Source organism: Anabrus simplex, chromosome 6, assembly GCF_040414725.1.
Source record: "Anabrus simplex isolate iqAnaSimp1 chromosome 6, ASM4041472v1, whole genome shotgun sequence".
Lineage (NCBI taxonomy): Eukaryota > Metazoa > Arthropoda > Insecta > Orthoptera > Tettigoniidae > Anabrus > Anabrus simplex.
The window spans coordinates 180,516,938-180,538,619 of record NC_090270.1 but is presented as its reverse complement, the minus strand read 5'-3'; the positions used below and the strand labels follow the sequence as shown (position 1 = coordinate 180,538,619).

The following is a 21,682-nucleotide window of genomic DNA, read 5'->3' as shown; positions in this document are numbered from 1 at the left end:
GAAAGTCATTGAAATGATTGAACAGAACTCAAATACCGGTACTTCATCTGTTGGAAGAGGTTATCGTAAATATTTCATTGAATTACGACCTTACACTGTAAGTCCTGTATTTCTACAATACCGGTACCTCATCGATAATTACTTTCATGTTACCCATTGTCTTCAGTATATTATGGTGTGTAGGCCTAGTTAGCAGAGCATGCTTGTTATAACCGTATCTGAAATATTTATTTGTTTACAGTACTGTTTGCATGTGGGATCTATGATGCTGGTAAAGAAGTAGGTTCAACTAACAGAATTCCAAGAAGATATAGCAGATATTTAGATTCAGAGGCTCAAATGGATTGTATCGCTATTGACTTATCCAAGCCTTTTGATAGTAAAGATCACGGGAGTGTAGATAAAGGTTATTGGCCTTTTTAAAAATATATATTTGTTCGTGGCGTTGACCTCGGCAGATCTTTTGCCACTACTTTCACCATATGATATGAAGCTGCGTGTTAGTGGAATTGTGGAAGTGTAGAGTGTTGAATATGAGGAAAGGAACGTTAACGACGACACTAACACCCAGTCCCCATGCCAGGGATATTAATCATTACAATTTAAAACCCTGACCCGGCTGGGAATCGAACCCGGCGTTGCCGGGTGACAGGTGGACACGTTGCCCCCTACACCGCAGGACCAGACAAGGTTATTGGCCTAGACAAAAGAGTGTTGAATGGGTGGTTAAATTTCTAGAAAGGTTACGGTACACAAGCCCGCTATCTCCAGTTCACTTGTAGGCACCGTTATATGCTATTAGATATGTTCATTAGGGTACAAGGAAGGAGTAGATGTGCGAAAGTACTAGGCTTTTGTATTATTACCTGACATATAGAACACTGAAGAGGACACTATATACCGTCATACCTGACGTCATTCACATTAATCATAAAAATTAGATTGTATTTCCAACCCCAGCAGAATAAAAACACAAAGAAACAGGATTTTGAAGGGAACAATGCTGAATACAGAATAGGAATGATTATATATGAAACACCTTAATACAGAGAAGTGTACAGCACTGCAGCTGTGGTGAGAAATTTGTGCACTCTCTGTTGTAGGGGGAAGGAACTGTTGAACAGGGAACTAGAGGCCTAATGCTGTTTCGTGGCAGCTCTGACCTGGGAGCTTACGCCTTCAGGCCCCCAGTGCTTGTCCCCAAATCACTGGACTTGTCCAATCCTACACTAACCTATCCAGAACAATGGTCTTCTCCATCCCTACCTTAACACATTGGAGACCGTGTCTTAAGGTGGCATGTGGGCAGGCAGACCGTCATATTTTGAAAGTTTTCAAAAAAATTGTAGAAAATAATAGGTAGGTTGCAATTGTAACACGTATATATCATCAAAAAACTAAGTGTGTCTATTCTACAGAATAAAAAGTTGCATTAAGGTATATTGAATACTTTTCACATTACACATTTTCCAACGGTATGCCTTTTGCAACAGCAACAAAAAAAGTCGGACAACAAAGTCTTACAAATAATGAGCTTGAGTGCGGAATAGTTTGAAACATTCAGGGACACAAAGTGCTACAGAACACATTGGATACCACCAGTATGTCTCTTTCTTTGTTACTTTCCCGTTTTCCTCTTTTCTTTTATATGCACGGGCGTTGCAAGTGCATCAAAATCACCATAAGTACCCAGCGAATGTGAATCAGTCCCTGCCTTTTAATTATCATCGCTTGCGTCACTTTGTTCTAAATGAATATCCAGTTATATGAAGATCATGAAACATTAGCTAAATAAACTACAAAGTGCAAAATCACATCTGATAGAATAGGTTATAAATACCTTCATCACCAACATGAAGTTCGAAATCAGGATCTAGGTCGGAATCATCTACCTCTTCTTCTGAACCACTGTCATCAAAAATCTCTTCTAAAATCTCTACAATTCCACCTTCATTCAATGATCCAATCATTATAGCAGAAACAAAACGCAGTCTAAACACTTTGCACGATGTAAACAAAACTCTGAAAGCGCGCGCCTTGAGCAGCTGGAAGCATGGAGTGTAGAAGCGAACTCGAGCAAAAACAAGCTGCTATAAGTTTGAGAAAAGGACGACAGAGGATACGAACGCACGGTATAGCTGTCATAAAAGTTCTTTAAAGTGGTATGTATACTTTCCGAGCGATTCTCGTCCTGGCTGTGTTGACAATATAACAAACACGCGGGCCCGAGTTAGCCTCGGGCGCGGTCAGTCTGAGCTGTTACCCCACCCCGATACACACTCGGGCTCGGTCTCCAATGTGTTAACCAATCCAGACCAGTCATCTTGTCCAGACCAATGGTGTTTACACAGGAAACTAGAGGCCTAACTCTGCTTTGCGGTGGCTCTAATCTGGGGGCTTACACCCCCAGGCCCCTTTGTTTTAGTTCTTAGCTAGAGAGGTTGGCGGCCTTGTCGACCGCCCCAACCATGTCTTCCGCGAGAAAGCAGCGAGAAGTAAAGAAATGATAGTCACTCCATGCTGAGCTGCGGCACTAATATTGGTGAGCATGAATGGTAGTATTGATCAGTATTATTGGACCTTTATGTTTTCTTCCTCCTCTGTGAACCATATGACCTTGCTGCAGTGGGGAGGCTTGCACCTTCCAATGAAGCAGATAGCCAAGCTGCAATTGCAACCATAACGGATGGGTATCTGTCGAGAGACCAGACTAATGAATGGTTCATCGAAAAGGGGGTAGCAGCATTTTGAAAGAGGCAAGGGTGGTAGTCTGAATGACTGACTGATATGGTCATGTAGTAATATTTAACATGGATTAGCTGTGTTGATGCTGCTACATGCCTTTTCTGGCAGGACCTAGTGTTTACAGTGCACTATGTCTTCTGGTTTGGGCTAGAGCAATTTTGTTACTTTCATTGATCTCTCTCTGTCTTATCCTTGGCTTTGACAATATGAAAGTGACTGAGGTATGAGCGATGCTAGTAATGCCATTCCTTGTGCAGCCAGTCCCTGCTATGAATGGTGTGAAAACGTTGCTCATAGGGTCGGTTGGTGCATGCATTTCAGTGGGCTTGGCAGACTGATATATAATAGCAACTTCTGGCTCAGTGAGGAAAGCAACGGGAAATTACCTCACTCCTCATTTCCCTAGTACACCTCATCAGTGATGCCGAGGACATCTATGACAGCTGATGGCAGAGCTGTTGAGGATCCAACCAGCCTTAGGGCTGAAGACTGAACATACATACATACGATGCTGCTACATGGCCGAAAGCGACGGGAAACTGTTGCCGTAACTAACTCCCGAGGACATGCAGCTCTCTCTGAATAATGACTGATGTGTTGATGATGGCTTCCTCCCAGGTAAAATATTCCAGAGGGACTACATGAGAGGAAGCAATCATCAGGAAGATGAATTCTAACATTCTGCGAGTCAGAGCGTAAAATGTTAGAAGTACGAATTCTTGTGGTAGGTTAGAGAATCCAAAAAGGGAAATGGATAGACAAAAGTTAGATTGTAGTTGGTATAAGTGAAATACTTTGGCAGAAAGAGCAGTATTTTTGGTGAGGCGGCTACAGAATTATCAACACAAAATGAAACGGGAAATGCAGGAGTTGGTTTAATAATGAATAAGAAAATAAGGCAGCAGGTAAGCTACTATAACCAGCCATAGTGAAAGGATTATTGTTGTTGTAGAGATTGATACCAAGCCAATGCCGGCCACAATAGTGGAGGTCTATATGCCTACTAGTTCAGCGGATGATGAAGAAATTGAAAGAATATATGACAAGATAGAAAATTTAATACAGTATGTAAAAGGTGACAAGAATCTAATTGTTATGGGAGATTGGAATGCAGTGGTAGGCTAAGGAAGAGAAGGTAATACAGTAGGAGAATTCAGATTGGGACAAAGGAAAGAAAGAGAAAGTCGGCTGGTTGAATTCTGCACCGATCATAATTTGTAACTTATCCACAAAGATGCACGCGAGATGCTGTCAGTTGGTACACGTATTTTATTTACAAAGTAAACACACACATAACCTTGATCACTGCAGTCGCAAAAAAAAAAACCACTCACATCACCAAGCCGCCCATTTAAAACAACTGAATAACACAGCACATAGAGATTACTACCTTGGAACACAAATAAAACAGTTGACTGCTTTAAAAGCATGTCCACACATGGTCACAAGCATAACCTTGTTACACCATGACTCTTCAACCAATAACTTCCAACAACTCACTTAACAGTAACTCTCAATAACTAACTAACTTCACCGTCAAGATCGTCTCGTTATATATATCCTGGCCAGGCTTCCAGAAAGATACGTTACAAGCAATAGCTACATGAAAATTCTAGAGAGCCTAATATAAAGACTATAATGTTTGGAATATTCTCGATCATTCTCGTGCCTATTATCATTCTGGAAGTTACAGTGTGTTTCACAATTATGGATTACAATTTATATATACAGGTAAGAATAAATTATAATATGATTTCACAGGTATTTACATTAACAGAGCTGATATAAATGTCTATCTACAACAGGGGGACCGCTGTTGCTCATGTCCGTAGGTTTAACCTTAGATTACCCTACACATGTCCCCCGGATGGTGCTAAGTGAGCAACATCAGAATAAGATGAGACTGAACTGTCGTATACGACCTCCCGGTCAAGGAAAACGGAGAAGAACCACTCCTAGAGGCCCTTCTCAGGGCCCTCAAGTTCGTAACATTGGCCCTTCAATGAAAATATGCCAGCTTAACATCGAGGGCATAAGCAGAGCAAAGTGTGAACATCTAGCAAAGATTCTCAAAGAACACCAGACTCATATCATCCTGCTTCAAGAAACCCACCCAGAAAATTATCTCCAACTGCAATCCAGAGGGAGAATTATTTAAATTAGTGTCCGCAGTTAATCATGCAAAGTACGGGATTGCCACCTATGTGAGGAGTGATAGGCCCTATAACCCACTATCAAGTCTTGCCATCCTCCTCAGATAATGAAATATTTACTACCTCAGTCAAAGTCTGTGATTTGACAGTAGTTAACGTATATAAACCTTCTGGAATTCCCTTGCCATCTCTGCAAAATCCAAGTATAATTGCAGGCAACTTCAACAGCCATCACACACTGTGGGGATACAAGGAGAATGACTGTAATGGGGAAAAGCTCACTGACTGGATGGAAACTGTAAACCTTAAACTTATATATGATGCCAAGGGTAAGGCTTCCTTCTCTTCTGCACGATGGAACAAAGAATACACCCCGGATCTTTGTTTTGTAACACAATCACAACACCCACTCAGAAACATACTACGCACAGTGCTCAACAAATTTCCTCATAGTCAGCACAGACCAATAATTCTCCAGTCTGGATTGCTTGTGCCCATCGTTCACTCCTGCCCAAAACAGAGATGGAATTTTAAAAAAGCCAATTGGGAAGAATTTTCTAAACAGACTGACTCCAACCTGCGATGGATAAGACCTATCCATAGTAACTACAGCAGATTCATCGGTGTAGTTAAAAGTGCAGCAAAACGATGTATCCCAAGAGGATATCGTAAACAATACATCCCCGGCTGGAACGAGGAGGGTGAAAGGCTCTTCAAAGAATTTGAGGCCAATGGTGATCCAGATACAGCTTTGGAACTGTTACAATCCCTAGATGAAAACATGAAGAGATTTTGGCAAGAAACTGTAGAGTCCCTAGACTTAACTCACTCCAGCAGAGAAGCTTGGAGTCTGATTAGGAAATTGGACACACGAAACAGCAAAATTAGACCGAAAACAAGCATCAGTCTAGACGACATGGCCAAGCATATGATCTGTACCTCAAAAGTCTCAGTTGAAAAGCATCATAGAAGGCACGTAAAGCACCTCCTGAAGGAAAAGAAACGTTCAGCTCAACGATCCTCGGAGTTCTCTGCCCCATTTCAACTACAAGAAACTAAGCAGGCCTTAGAAAGTCTAAAACCTGGCAAAGCGGCAGGTGCTGATGGTATAATCCAGAGTTCCTTCTTCATCTTGGACCAGCTGCTGCTAAATGGCTTACTAACTTCTTCTCAAACATACTAGAGACAGGTAACCTACCTTCATTCTTCAAGAAAACAAAAATAATAGCTGTATTGAAAACATCTAAGGACCCAACAAAAGTTGAGAGTTACCGGCCAATAGCACTACTCAGTGTTACAATGAAGCTTATGGAAAGGCTGATACATAACAGGATTTTTGTGACAATAAACCGGCGTATTCCAGTTGAGCAAGCTGGATTTAGACCTGGACGAGGATGTGAAGAACAGGTTTTAGCACTAGTTGCCCATATTGAAAATGGATTTGAGAACAAAGTGGTAAGCACGTGCGTCTTCTTAGATCTGACAGCTGCATATGACACCGTGTGGCAAGATAAGTTCCTTCTCAAATTTATCAGCATCATCCCTTGCCTGAAACTCTCCACATTACTCAGTAACATGCTGAGTAATAGGTACTTCCAGATTTTTTCCAAAGACTCCAGAAGTAAAGTACATAAGATAAACGGCGGACTCCCTCAGGGCTCTGTATTGGCCCCTCTTCTATTCAACCTGTACACATATGACCTTCCAGTAACCAAATCCAGAAAATTCATCTACCCAGATGACATTGCATTGGTTGCCCAACACTAACACTTCGATGAGCCTGAGTCGATGCTTACATCAGACTTAAAGATTCTAGACAATTACTTTTATCAGAACAACCTTAGACCAAACCCCCAGAAGACTGTTGTGTCTACCTTCCACTTGCGGAATAGAAGTGCTGGATACAAACCAACTATACCATTCAGAGGAGAGAATCTACCTGGGAGTCACCCTGGACAGGTCCTTGACCTACAAGAATCACCTCTATAATGTGTCAGCCAAGATCAAGGCCAGAAATAACATCCTTCAAAAGCTGGCGGGTACATCCTGGGGTGCTAATGCTCAAGTCCTGAGATCCACTGCTGTTGCACTCTCTTATTCCGTCGCTGAATATTGCTGCTCTACCTGGCTTAACAGTGCTCACACTGGATTAGTAGACACCCAGCTGAACCAAGCAATGCGTATCATTACAGGATGCATCCGACCAACTAACACACACTGGCTTCCCACCTTAAGCCACATACCAGCTCCATCCCTAAGAAGATCACAGTCACTGCTTAACTTATGGAAGAAAATTGAAAACAATCCTCACCTCCCTATTCATTCTGACATAGCAGCTTTCCCAGCTAAACAACTGAAATCCAGACACCCTTCTTGGCGTACTGCAATGAATTTATCGGACGCCTGGAAAGAACTATGGCAACAGCAATCCTCATTACCACATCATCACATCATTGAGAACCCATGCAAGTGCCCAGATGGTTTTTCTCTTCCCAGACGGCAGTGGAGGATGCAGAACAGAATTAGGACCGGCCAAGGTAGGTGTGGAGCCACTCTCTTCAGTTGGGAAATGGAAGACATCACCGCAATGTGACTGCGGACAAGGGGAGCAGACAGTGCATCACATTGCATTTGAGTGTCCTTTGCGTGCTTATAGAGGCTCTATAGAGGACTTAAACTGTGTCTCAAACGAAGCTCTTCTCTGGCTCTCAAATTTTGACATTGAACTTTAGTTATGAACTTGAGATGGTAATTGTACATATTGTATATAATATTGTATTCATCATACGCTAAATAAATAAAATCTACAACACATGTTTCATGACATAACCTCACACACAATACGATCATTCAACTACGTAAATAATAATAATAATACTAATACTTTCATGACATAACCTCACACACAATACGATTATTCAATTATGTAAATAATAATAATACTAATACTAAATGGATGTACATCACTTCCTAGTCATACATACAAGTAATAATAACAATAATAATAATAATCATAAAATAATGATAATAATAATGATCATACATATATACATACATACATACATTATCATTATAGACTGTTATGCCTTTCAGTGTTCATAATAATAATAATAATAATAATAATAATAATAATAATAATAATAATAATACTTTGAGCTCGATATCTGCATTAGTTACCCATGGATGAGAGAACATTGTTTTCAAGTTATATCTGTTATCGCACTTGCATCAGTATTCCCCCTATAACTTGAAACACTTTCCAGACTTGTCACACTCTCTTGGTTCACACCATTTAACTACATACAGACTCACATCAAAGAAAAGTACAATAAGTTCCACCTTTTCAATACATTATATTATGTGACAGTTTTACGTTACAGTTAAACCTTCACATTTTTATACACTCGGGACCGGTTTCGACAGTGTCCCTGTCATCATCAGCCAAGAACAATTAATCGAGGACAATAAACCTTACAATGCTTCAGGTATGATATGACAGTGAATATAAAATTATACATTATTTATCTACAAAAAGGTGTGAACATGTCCAGGTAAAAAATCACGATTTAAGAAAAATCATAGTCCTGTAGGGTGTACACTTATAAAATTTCTAATTAAAATAACGAGTTAAAAATCTGCTATTATATTATAGCTATAGCAGAGTATGTTTATAGGTGTAAATCTATGGAGTTTTGGCACTCAAGACATATAGCTATGTTTGACAAGTTAAAGGTGTTCAAACATTTAGTTAAATGGTGTTCCACTTAAAATATGTGGTACAGTTCAGCTGAGGTTATGGTAAATATGTTTGTAGGCTTAATTTTGGTATTTCTAACACTCGAGACATACAGCCATGTGTGACAAGTTAAAAGTTGATAAAACATTTAGTTAATGGTGTTCCACTTAAAATATATGGTAAAGTTCAGCTGAAGCTACAACTTGGACTTGAGGAGCAGATAATTATGTAAAATATCAATATAAGTAGAAATGAACAATTTGAATGGATCACTGCTTGTTGATGTAGATGATCAGCGGGTCCTATTAAACAATTATACATGTTGACATGTGGTTGTATATCATCTTGCTAAGAAGTAACAAAGGTCCTGGCTGAAATGGTGCTTGTAGATCTTATATTGTAGGTTGTGATTACATAAATTGATTAGAAGGGATACTGATCCAAGTCGGAACCTATAAGAAATAAAACGCGATATAAAGTTACCGTATTTAAGAAACGAAAGGGAGTTAAATTTCGCGAAGTATTGGTGAATGAGAAACTCACCTCAGGTGCCAAGTTGATGGTAGACGGAACGTAGTGGAACTGACAGGCTGAGGAGAGACGAGGCCTAGAAGGGAGCAGGGAGGGGCGGAGTTACTGAGTTAGGGGAAAGAGGTAACACGGTAGAGGCGGGACTGTGATCAGGTGGGCGCGTGCGATGGTAGGGGAAATATGTAAGCGTGTTGTGTATTGTTTTGAAGATGGATCGGTTTTTTGGTATTTTAAGAGTGTTCATTATTTTGATAAAAGTGTCAAAAAGTATTGTAGGTTTTTCGGAGAGATCGTTAAGGTTAAAATTTGGGTTATGGTATTGATCGAGTGAGATGTAGAATTGTTCGGTGAAATCGAGTATGGGGCCTTTATTTATTACTTCAATGATGTCTATGTCGTTATTCATACCATAAAATTTATGTTTATAATCATGTATATGTTGGCCTATTGCGGAAAATTTTCTGTATTTTATCGCATTTACGTGTTCAGTATATCTGATTTTGAACGATCTACCGGTCTGTCCAAGGTAGGTGCTGAGACAGTCGTTACAGTGGAATCTGTAGACGCCTGATTTGTCAGAAGGGTTAGAGGTATTGATTGAGTTAGAATTGTATAGGATATCTAGATTTCTGTTATTAGTTTTGAAGGAGATGTTAGTTTTCTGTTTCTTAAATATATTTGTAATTTTGTGAATATTACGGTTGTAGGTAAAGGTTGAAAAAGATTTCGATTTAGTAGCTTCTTTGATTAGGTTCGATTTTGGGCGATGTCTGAATTTGCTGATTATATTTTCTATAAAATTCTTGTTGTATCCATTATGAGCTGCGATATTACGTATGGTATTTAATTCTTTGTTAAGGTCTGATTTCGACATTGGGACATTAAATGCTCGATGTACTAAGCTATTATAAGTGGCCCGTTTATGGCTTAGGGGGTGAATAGAGTCTTCTTGTATTGTAGTGGCAGTATGTGTAGGTTTTCTGTAGACATTATATTTGAAGGAAGATAGAAGTCTGGTGATAGTGAGATCAAGAAAATTAATAGTATTATTGGCTTCGGATTCCAGTGTAAATTTTATGTCTGTATCAATAGTGTTAAGGTGCGTTAAGGTGGTAGCTGCGTCTGTAGTGCGTTGGTCCATAATAATAAATACATCATCGATATACCTGGACCAAAGATGTATATTGCTAAATGTTGTGTTATTGTCAATTTTTGTATGTTCTAAAAAATCTAAGTATATTTCTGCTAAAATGCCGGAGGCTGGGGATCCCATGGCTAGGCCGTCTTGCTTGTATATTATTTTATCGAAGGTGAAGTAGTTGTTATTGATTAAAAGTTTCAAGATAGACATAAAGTCAGTGATCTCAAGTTGACTAAGTTGACTATGGTTATGCAAATTTTGAGGGATAATTTTAAGAAGTTTTTCTGGTTTAATACTAGTGTACATATTAGTGATATCAAACGAATGTAAAGAGTGGTATGGTTGAAGTGTAAAGTCATCCAGTTGTTTGATAAGTTGTAGTGTATTCTTGATAGATTTTCTAGACTTAAAGGTGTAGTGTCTTTTAAGAAATTGTTGAGTGAATTGTGCTACTTTGTACAATGGGCTCGGTCTGTAGTTTACTATAGGACGTATCGGGACATTAGGTTTATGTATTTTAGGTTGTGCTTTAACGGTGGGAAGTCCTGGGTTCATTTTAATTAGTTTGCTTTTTTCACTGTCGGTTAAAAGAAATGATGTGTTTTTAAGCGTCTGTTTTAATTGCCGTTGGATGGTTTGTGTAGGATCTTTGTTAATTATTGTAAAGGTGTTATCTGTGAAAAACATTTTGGTTTTGGATACATATTCTGTTTGATTCATAATAACAGTGGTGTTGCCTTTATCTGCTTTCGTGACGATAGTATGAGTATCTTTAATTTTATTTTTAAGTTGAATGATTTTATTTCTATCTTCGAGTTGAGATTTGGTCATGCTTTGGGTAGGTGATGTAAAGGTTTTCTTAAGCTGTTTGTTGACTTCGTGTCTGAGTTCATCTTGTATATCATGAGGCATCTTCTTTATCGCTGTTTCCGTTTCTACTATTAGTGTTTTCGCAACATTTAATGGGTTATAATTAGGCCAGTTGTGTTTAGGGCCTTTTGACAAAATAGTGATCTCTTCATCATCGAATGTTGTATTAGATAAATTGATGAAAGGAGAGTGAAAGTCAGCTATAGGGTGACTGGCAGTGTTTGGGTTGATCAGGTTATTAGATGGTTTGTTGGTTATGGAAGATCTGTTGAGGAGGGTTTGAAATTTGTTGTCTAATGTGGACTGTTTTTGGACAAGCAAAGTGGATAGTTTACTGTAAATTTTCTCTTGGAAAATGTTCCATTGTGAGTCTGATAACAACATGGCAACTTCGAGGTGGGTTTCATACAATCGGTTGTTTAAGAGTGATTTTTTCTTATGTAGAAATTTCAATTCATTTTTGAGCCATAATTTGTTAGTTTTACGGTTAACTTTATATTGATGTGGTAAAACATGTTTCTTATTGTTATTCTTTAGAAAGTTTTTAACTTTAAATAATGTAGCCAACCAGGCAAAAACTAAAGCTCATTATTATATGAACTTAAGAATCAAAATAGGAAAATTAATCAAAGACATAGACTTCTTAAAGAAATGTATCGCCTACGATCTGACTCCAAACTTTCTAAAGAATAACAATAAGAAACATGTTTTACCACATCAATATAAAGTTAACCGTAAAACTAACAAATTATGGCTCAAAAATGAATTGAAATTTCTACATAAGAAAAAATCACTCTTAAACAACCGATTGTATGAAACCCACCTCGAAGTTGCCATGTTGTTATCAGACTCACAATGGAACATTTTCCAAGAGAAAATTTACAGTAAACTATCCACTTTGCTTGTCCAAAAACAGTCCACATTAGACAACAAATTTCAAACCCTCCTCAACAGATCTTCCATAACCAACAAACCATCTAATAACCTGATCAACCCAAACACTGCCAGTCACCCTATAGCTGACTTTCACTCTCCTTTCATCAATTTATCTAATACAACATTCGATGATGAAGAGATCACTATTTTGTCAAAAGGCCCTAAACACAACTGGCCTAATTATAACCCATTAAATGTTGCGAAAACACTAATAGTAGAAACGGAAACAGCGATAAAGAAGATGCCTCATGATATACAAGATGAACTCAGACACGAAGTCAACAAACAGCTTAAGAAAACCTTTACATCACCTACCCAAAGCATGACCAAATCTCAACTCGAAGATAGAAATAAAATCATTCAACTTAAAAATAAAATTAAAGATACTCATACTATCGTCACGAAAGCAGATAAAGGCAACACCACTGTTATTATGAATCAAACAGAATATGTATCCAAAACCAAAATGTTTTTCACAGATAACACCTTTACAATAATTAACAAAGATCCTACACAAACCATCCAACGGCAATTAAAACAGACGCTTAAAAACACATCATTTCTTTTAACCGACAGTGAAAAAAGCAAACTAATTAAAATGAACCCAGGACTTCCCACCGTTAAAGCACAACCTAAAATACATAAACCTAATGTCCCGATACGTCCTATAGTAAACTACAGACCGAGCCCATTGTACAAAGTAGCACAATTCACTCAACAATTTCTTAAAAGACACTACACCTTTAAGTCTAGAAAATCTATCAAGAATACACTACAACTTATCAAACAACTGGATGACTTTACACTTCAACCATACCACTCTTTACATTCGTTTGATATCACTAATATGTACACTAGTATTAAACCAGAAAAACTTCTTAAAATTATCCCTCAAAATTTGCATAACCATAGTCAACTTAGTCAACTTGAGATCACTGACTTTATGTCTATCTTGAAACTTTTAATCAATAACAACTACTTCACCTTCGATAAAATAATATACAAGCAAGACGGCCTAGCCATGGGATCCCCAGCCTCCGGCATTTTAGCAGAAATATACTTAGATTTTTTAGAACATACAAAAATTGACAATAACACAACATTTAGCAATATACATCTTTGGTCCAGGTATATCGATGATGTATTTATTATTATGGACCAACGCACTACAGACGCAGCTACCACCTTAACGCACCTTAACACTATTGATACAGACATAAAATTTACACTGGAATCCGAAGCCAATAATACTATTAATTTTCTTGATCTCACTATCACCAGACTTCTATCTTCCTTCAAATATAATGTCTACAGAAAACCTACACATACTGCCACTACAATACAAGAAGACTCTATTCACCCCCTAAGCCATAAACGGGCCACTTATAATAGCTTAGTACATCGAGCATTTAATGTCCCAATGTCGAAATCAGACCTTAACAAAGAATTAAATACCATACGTAATATCGCAGCTCATAATGGATACAACAAGAATTTTATAGAAAATATAATCAGCAAATTCAGACATCGCCCAAAATCGAACCTAATCAAAGAAGCTACTAAATCGAAATCTTTTTCAACCTTTACCTACAACCGTAATATTCACAAAATTACAAATATATTTAAGAAACAGAAAACTAACATCTCCTTCAAAACTAATAACAGAAATCTAGATATCCTATACAATTCTAACTCAATCAATACCTCTAACCCTTCTGACAAATCAGGCGTCTACAGATTCCACTGTAACGACTGTCTCAGCACCTACCTTGGACAGACCGGTAGATCGTTCAAAATCAGATATACTGAACACGTAAATGCGATAAAATACAGAAAATTTTCCGCAATAGGCCAACATATACATGATTATAAACATAAATTTTATGGTATGAATAACGACATAGACATCATTGAAGTAATAAATAAAGGCCCCATACTCGATTTCACCGAACAATTCTACATCTCACTCGATCAATACCATAACCCAAATTTTAACCTTAACGATCTCTCCGAAAAACCTACAATACTTTTTGACACTTTTATCAAAATAATGAACACTCTTAAAATACCAAAAAACCGATCCATCTTCAAAACAATACACAACACGCTTACATATTTCCCCTACCATCGCACGCGCCCACCTGATCACAGTCCCGCCTCTACCGTGTTACCTCTTTCCCCTAACTCAGTAACTCCGCCCCTCCCTGCTCCCTTCTAGGCCTCGTCTCTCCTCAGCCTGTCAGTTCCACTACGTTCCGTCTACCATCAACTTGGCACCTGAGGTGAGTTTCTCATTCACCAATACTTCGCGAAATTTAACTCCCTTTCGTTTCTTAAATACGGTAACTTTATATCGCGTTTTATTTCTTATAGGTTCCGACTTGGATCAGTATCCCTTCTAATCAATTTATGTAATCACAACCTACAATATAAGATCTACAAGCACCATTTCAGCCAGGACCTTTGTTACTTCTTAGCAAGATGATATACAACCACATGTCAACATGTATAATTGTTTAATAGGACCCGCTGATCATCTACATCAACAAGCAGTGATCCATTCAAATTGTTCATTTCTACTTATATTGATATTTTACATAATTATCTGCTCCTCAAGTCCAAGTTGTAGCTTCAGCTGAACTTTACCATATATTTTAAGTGGAACACCATTAACTAAATGTTTTATCAACTTTTAACTTGTCACACATGGCTGTATGTCTCGAGTGTTAGAAATACCAAAATTAAGCCTACAAACATATTTACCATAACCTCAGCTGAACTGTACCACATATTTTAAGTGGAACACCATTTAACTAAATGTTTGAACACCTTTAACTTGTCAAACATAGCTATATGTCTTGAGTGCCAAAACTCCATAGATTTACACCTATAAACATACTCTGCTATAGCTATAATATAATAGCAGATTTTTAACTCGTTATTTTAATTAGAAATTTTATAAGTGTACACCCTACAGGACTATGATTTTTCTTAAATCGTGATTTTTTACCTGGACATGTTCACACCTTTTTGTAGATAAATAATGTATAATTTTATATTCACTGTCATATCATACCTGAAGCATTGTAAGGTTTATTGTCCTCGATTAATTGTTCTTGGCTGATGATGACAGGGACACTGTCGAAACCGGTCCCGAGTGTATAAAAATGTGAAGGTTTAACTGTAACGTAAAACTGTCACATAATATAATGTATTGAAAAGGTGGAACTTATTGTACTTTTCTTTGATGTGAATTCTGCTTCAATACGGAACCTAAATATGAAGTTTTTAACTTTAAATACATACAGACTACCACAGTCACACAGCCCTCCTGTTGGTGCTGTCAAAGTCCACAGTTCGCAGCCCAGCGGTTCCATCGGGGACCACCACCTTCCCATGGTGGGTCCGCTGGGTCCAGTCGACGGTGTCTTCGTTCCTGGTTATGGTGATCCACAGGTCCTTGCATGGCATTTGAAGCTCCGCTGGCTTACCCCTCGTTCGTACCTTGGTGTTCTATCAGGTGGCACCCGTGTTTGGTGGTTGTCGGTTCAGACTCCATTGGTTCTCTGTCTCGTAGAGGGGTTCCCACTGGTTGTGTCATTGCCATCGCTTCCCCCATCTCCTGGGACATCGTCTAAGCCTCCCCATATTTCTGGTCCACGCTGAACATCCTCCCTGGACAGTTCACAGTTCCGTGGAGCTTACTGTGGCTGTCGAGCGCCTTGCTCTTGGTGTCATGCCAGTACGGCCCATTCACCGTCACGTCTTCTGGTCGTTCGGTCTCGGCATTGAATACCCACGGCGTTCTGTTGGTGCGCTGAGTCCTCTCCTGCAGCTGGGCTCGGTAGTCGGCTGTCGGTTGGTGGGCACTGCTGGGTGCCCGCCAAATTCTCCCACAAATTCCTTGCAGGTTGAACATAACTGAGGGCTGTGTCGTACTTCCATCTCCTGCCCATGAAGTCCAGCGCTCAGGTATTTGGTTCCCTCTTCTGATGTCGATCCGGTCTTGAACGGGGCTCCGATTTTCTCCTTGAGTTTTCCAAACTGGGCCCTGATGTTTTCCGTGAGTTTTTCCAACTGGGCCCCGATGTTCTCCTCAAGTTTTCCAACCTTGGCTTTGATGTTTTTAGCCTGGGCCTGAATGAAGGAAGTTAACTGTTTAAGCATCACCACGGTCCTATGGTGTTATTCTTCATTTTTGAGTCCAAAAGATTCAATACTCCTGTCCATGGTCACCAGGGCAGTGCCCACCAACTAAGAGCCAACTACCGAGTCCAGCCGCAGGAGAGGACTCAGTGCACCAACGGAATGCCGCAGGTATTTGATGCCGAGACCGAACAACCAGACGACATGACGGTGAATCGGCCGTACCGGAATGACACCAAGAGCAAGGCGCTCGACAGCCGCAGTAAGCTCCACGGCACCATGAACTGTCCAGGGAGGATGTTCAGCTTGGAGCAGAAATATGGGGAGGCTCAGACGATGTCCCTGGAGATGGGGGCAGCGATGGCAAATGACACAGCCATAGGGACCCCCTCTACGAGACAGAGAACCAATGGGGTCCGAACTGACAACCACCAAACAAGGGTGCCACCTGAACAACAAGGTACGAATGAGGGGAAAGCCAGCGAAGCTTCGAATGCCACGTGAGGACCTGTGGATCACCATCACCTGGAACGCAGACACCGCCAGGCTGCGAACTGTGGACTTTGACAGCGCCAACAGGAGGGCTGTGTGACTGAGGTAGTCTGTATGTAGTTAAATGGTGTGGACTAAGAGAGTGTGACAAGTGTGGAAATTGTTTCAAGTTATAGGGGGAATATGGACGCAAGTGCAATAACAGGTATAACTTGAAAACAATGTTCGCTCACCCATGGGAAACTAATGCAGATATCGAGGTCGAATTATTATTATTATTTTACGATCATGATTATTATTATCATCATTATTTTATTATTATTATTACTTGTATGACTATGAAGTGATGTACATCCATTTAGTATTAGTATTAATTACGTAGTTGAATGATCGTATTGTAAGTGAGGTTATGTCATGAAAGTATTGGTATTATTATTTACGTAGTCAAATGATCGTATTATGTGTGAGGTAATGTCATGAAACATGTGTTGTACATAGATATTAATATCAGTTCCGTTAATGTAAGTACCTGTGAATTAATATTATAATTTATTCTTATCTGTATCTACAAATTGTAATCCATAATTGTGAAACAAAACTGTAACTTCCAGAATGGTAATAGGCACGAGAACGATTGAAAATATTCCATATATTATAGTCTTTGTATTAGGCACTCTGGAATTTTCATGAAGCTATTGCTTGTAACGTATCTTTCTGGAAACCTGGCCAAGATATATATATATAAAGAGATGATCTTGACGGTGAAGTTAGTTAGTTATTGAGAGTTACTGTTAAGTGAGTTGTTGGAAGGTATTGATTGAAGAGTAATGGTGTAGCAAGGTTATGCTTGTGATCACGTGTGGAAATGCTTTTAAAGCAATCAGCTGTTTTATTTGTGTTCCAAGGTTGTAACCTGTATGTGCTGTGTTATTCAGTTGTTTTAAAATGGTGGCTTGGTGATGTGAGTGTTTATTTTTTTGTGACAGCAGTGATCAAGGTTATGTGTGTGTTTAATTTGTAAATAAATGTAAATATAATAAGTGTACCAACTGACAGCATCTCGTGTGCGTCTCTGTGGATACGTTCAGGGGAAATGCAGGAGTGGGTTTAATAATGAGTAAGAAAATAAGGCAACAGTTAAGCTACTATGACCAGCCATAGTGAAAGGATTATTGTTGTTGTAGAGATTAGACACCAAGCCAATGCCGACCACAATAGTGAAGGTCTATATGCCTACTAGTTCAGCGGATGATGATGAAGAAATTGAAAGAATATATGACGAGATAGAAGATTTAATACAATATGTGAAAGGTGACGAGAATGTAATTGTTATGGGAGATTGGAATGCAGTGTTAGGCCTAGGAAGAGAATGTAATACAGTAGGAGAATTCAGATTGGGACAAAGGAAAGAAAGAGAAAGCCAGCTGGTTGAATTCTGCCCCGATCAAAATTTGGTCCTTGCTAATACTTGGTGCAAACACCACAGTTAAATTGAAATAATAAATATGGTAGTTCAACCTATTCAATACAAGTAAATAAGAGATGTAGAGATTGCATTCTTATTTAATTAAAAGTGGAAATGGTACCGGTTTTGACCCCAGTCTGGGTCATCTTCAGCCGATTATAACTTGAAGAACAATGCATAAGTAAGAAAGATATTGTGTGGACTTGACCGTTATCTTCTTTCTTACTTATGCCAGATGAGATACTTCCGATACTCCTACAGGAAGGACGGGAGATACTCGTCAATGCCCTGACAGACCTCTTCAGAGCTAGTCTAGCTTTAGGGTATGTGCCGAAATCATGGTCTGAAGCTAAAGCAGTATTCATACCTAAGCCTTTAAGGGCAAACTATGCCCAAGCTGAAAGCAATGGAGAAAATTCTGGATAAATATATCAGAAGAACGGTGCAGCTGAACTCAACGTTACATGAAAATCAGTTTGCATATAGACCTCGTAGATCCACTGAAATAGCACTCCACCAGTTGGTTTGTAAACTAGGAAAGCCTAGAATATAAAGAAATTGCACTGGCAGCATTTCTAAATATAGAAGGAGCCTTCAGCAATACTACCTATGACTCTGTGATCAAAGCATTGCAAAAGAGCAAGGTGAGTAAAACCGTCGTCAAATGGATTATATCCATGTTAGACGGAATGAAGATAAAAGCAACCCTGTTTGAAGAAACGCTGACGGTTAGGGCCACCCGAGGCTGTGCTCAGGGAGGAGTTCTTTCGCCTCTGCTGTGGAACCTCGTTGTGAACAAAATCATAGCTATGCTCAACGAACACGGTTTCTGTACACAAGGATACGCAGATGACTTAGTGATTGTGGTAAGGTGATGAGTGTTATCTAGGACATGCAAAGATCACTCAACCTTGTGGAGAACTGGTGTTGGGAAGAACAACTATCACTTAACCCGAACAAGATAACTCTGGTCCCTTTTACAAGAAGGAGAAAATTAGGGAGAAAGAGATCACTGAAGCTCTTTGGGCAAGATATATATATATGGAAGAACAGACATTGCACCTAGGTGTAGCGTTATATAAAAATCTAACAGGGAATCCACAACATATAGAAAGGAACATAACTCGGGCCAAGAACCCGGGAAGACATGGGTCCTAAGGCCATCAATGGTAATGTGGATATACACAATGATCATTAGACCGTTGATGGCCTATGCTGCAATCACCTGGTGGCAGAAAGTAAGTCAAGGAAAAGTCGGCAGTAGATTGGATAGCCTACAGAGAATGGCATGCATAGCCATAACTGGGGCTATGAGAACTACGCCGACAGAAGCCTTGAATACTTTGCTAGACCTCCCATCATTATGCAATTTCATAAAAGGACATGCTAGAATGAGTTCATATAAATTGGCACAATCAGAGTGCTGGAATGCACAAAGACCCAATCTAGGACACTGTAAAATTAACAGAGGAAGTTCTACACATGCCTTCTGATCATATGATACCAAAGTACAACTTTGTAAAACCGTTTGAAACCCAGATAAAAAAAAAAAAAAAAAAAGGAGACTGGGATATCAACAAATGGAATACGGAAAAAGAAGATATAGTGTGGTGGACTGATGGCTCAAAGACTGTGGAAGGCACATGAGGAGGGATCAACGGGGGAAGACCTGAGAGATCAATCCAGATAAGCCTGGGCAGACACACTACAGTCTGTCAAGCTGAAATGATAGCTATCACAACATGTCTTGAAGAAAATATAAAAATGAACTATAGGAATAAGACCATTTTCATTTTTACGAACAGCCAAGCGGCCATTAAGGCACTAGATGCAGTCTGGATAATATCCAGAATTGTCTGGTATTGCCTCTCACTTCTCCTGAAGCTCTCAAAGTACAACATTGTCAAAATAATATGGGTACCAGGGCATGCAGGTATAGAAGGTAATGAAAAGGCAGATAAACTGGCCAGGAAAGGGGCAGAAACAAATTTTGTAGGCCCAGAACCTGTATGTGGGATTTCCTATGGACAAGCCCGACACTGCATAGGAAAATGGGTGCAAAAAAAAAAAAATGGAAAACTGGAAGAAAAAAAAACCTCCAGGATGCAGGCTTGCAAAAGAACTGATAAAAGGACTAAACAAGAAGCATAAAGAACTGTTGAAACTCAACAGAGAAAATATAAGATGGGTAGTAGGACTGTTGACAGGACACTGCCATCTGAAAAGACACCTACATAGAATTGGAGTAATAAGAGACAACATATGTAGGAAATGCAATGAAGCAGAGGAATCAACTGAACACATACTTTTCGAATGTGAGGCGCTGGGTATAATCACTCTCCACTCTAGGACTACCAGGTGAAGAGAGAGAAAAATCCAAGAAGATCCAATAAGAACAACCTGCAGCTTTTTGAAGGGAGCAGGTATATGTAGGTGGGAATGAAGGAAAAACTTGGCAGCAAAAGATCTTAGAGGTCGACGCTAATTAGGAACTTATATTTAGAGGCCTATCACAGACGTTTTCAGGTATTTAAAAAATTGTATAACGAGAAACTTCTTATTACGCTCTCAGACTCAAAAGAATCTTACAGACACTTGAAGTGCACCTGTGCTATGAGTTGAGTGTATTTTCTGTTTCAACATTGGTTGTTCCCCCTCCTGTCCCTTCCCTTTCCCTTCTGAAGCGTAGTCTTGGTGGCTGGTTGTTTCCAGCATTTGATCCTCATTGTTTATTTGTCGCTCTCTAGAGCATCTATTTGGGGGTTCCTTTCAAACCCGAGGCTTCTGGGCTGCGTACATCGGAGCGTAAGTCATGAGTGAATGTTGCATGTTGCATATTGAGTGATAGGTTAATGCTTGTGGCCGCAAATGTGTATGTAATTGGATTCGAGTTGTGCCTCTGTGTGTGCTGTGCTGTATGGATGTGCCAGGTTCGTAGTCCAGAGGCCTGTGGCCAGTTTAAGGCCGTTTCTTTTTCTTTAATGTTAATGTTTAATATTACATTCTAGTACTACTTGTTTTTCTTTAATATTACCTGTGGGTAATAGATATTATGTTCTTGGTTGTATGTACAATGGATTACTTTGAAAAGGTTCTTCAGTTATGGTATTGTAGATATGTTGTTACCATTGAATAAAAGACGGATGAATTTACGGATGGAAAGCTCCCTAACCTTGGTCCACCTAGCTTCCTCTCTGAGCATGTTCCTGTTTCCCTAGGCCCTAATGCTAGCACCTTCTCAGGTGGTAGCAGATCGTGGTTTCCATCAGTAAATTCAATCTTGTCTATTATTCTTTCGTATTTAAAGGAGCAAATATGACTGATCCTAGTAAAGATGCACAAGGGTCAATTGGACCTGTTAATGAAGATAAGATACGCGAATGTTTCGGTCTCGAATTGCTACGAACTGAGGAGCTGGGATATGAACTAAGTTCTGAGTTCTTATTAGTTCTGTGGTCTAGTATAAT

The 21,682-nt window shown here is 39.3% G+C and overlaps 1 long non-coding RNA gene across 1 annotated transcript in view; it reads left to right on the top strand.

Moving 5' to 3' along the window:
* LOC137501216 (uncharacterized) overlaps positions 1–21,682 on the top strand; it is a 51,551-nt gene that overhangs the window by 185 nt on the left and 29,684 nt on the right. The gene's annotated exons all lie outside the window — the stretch shown is intronic.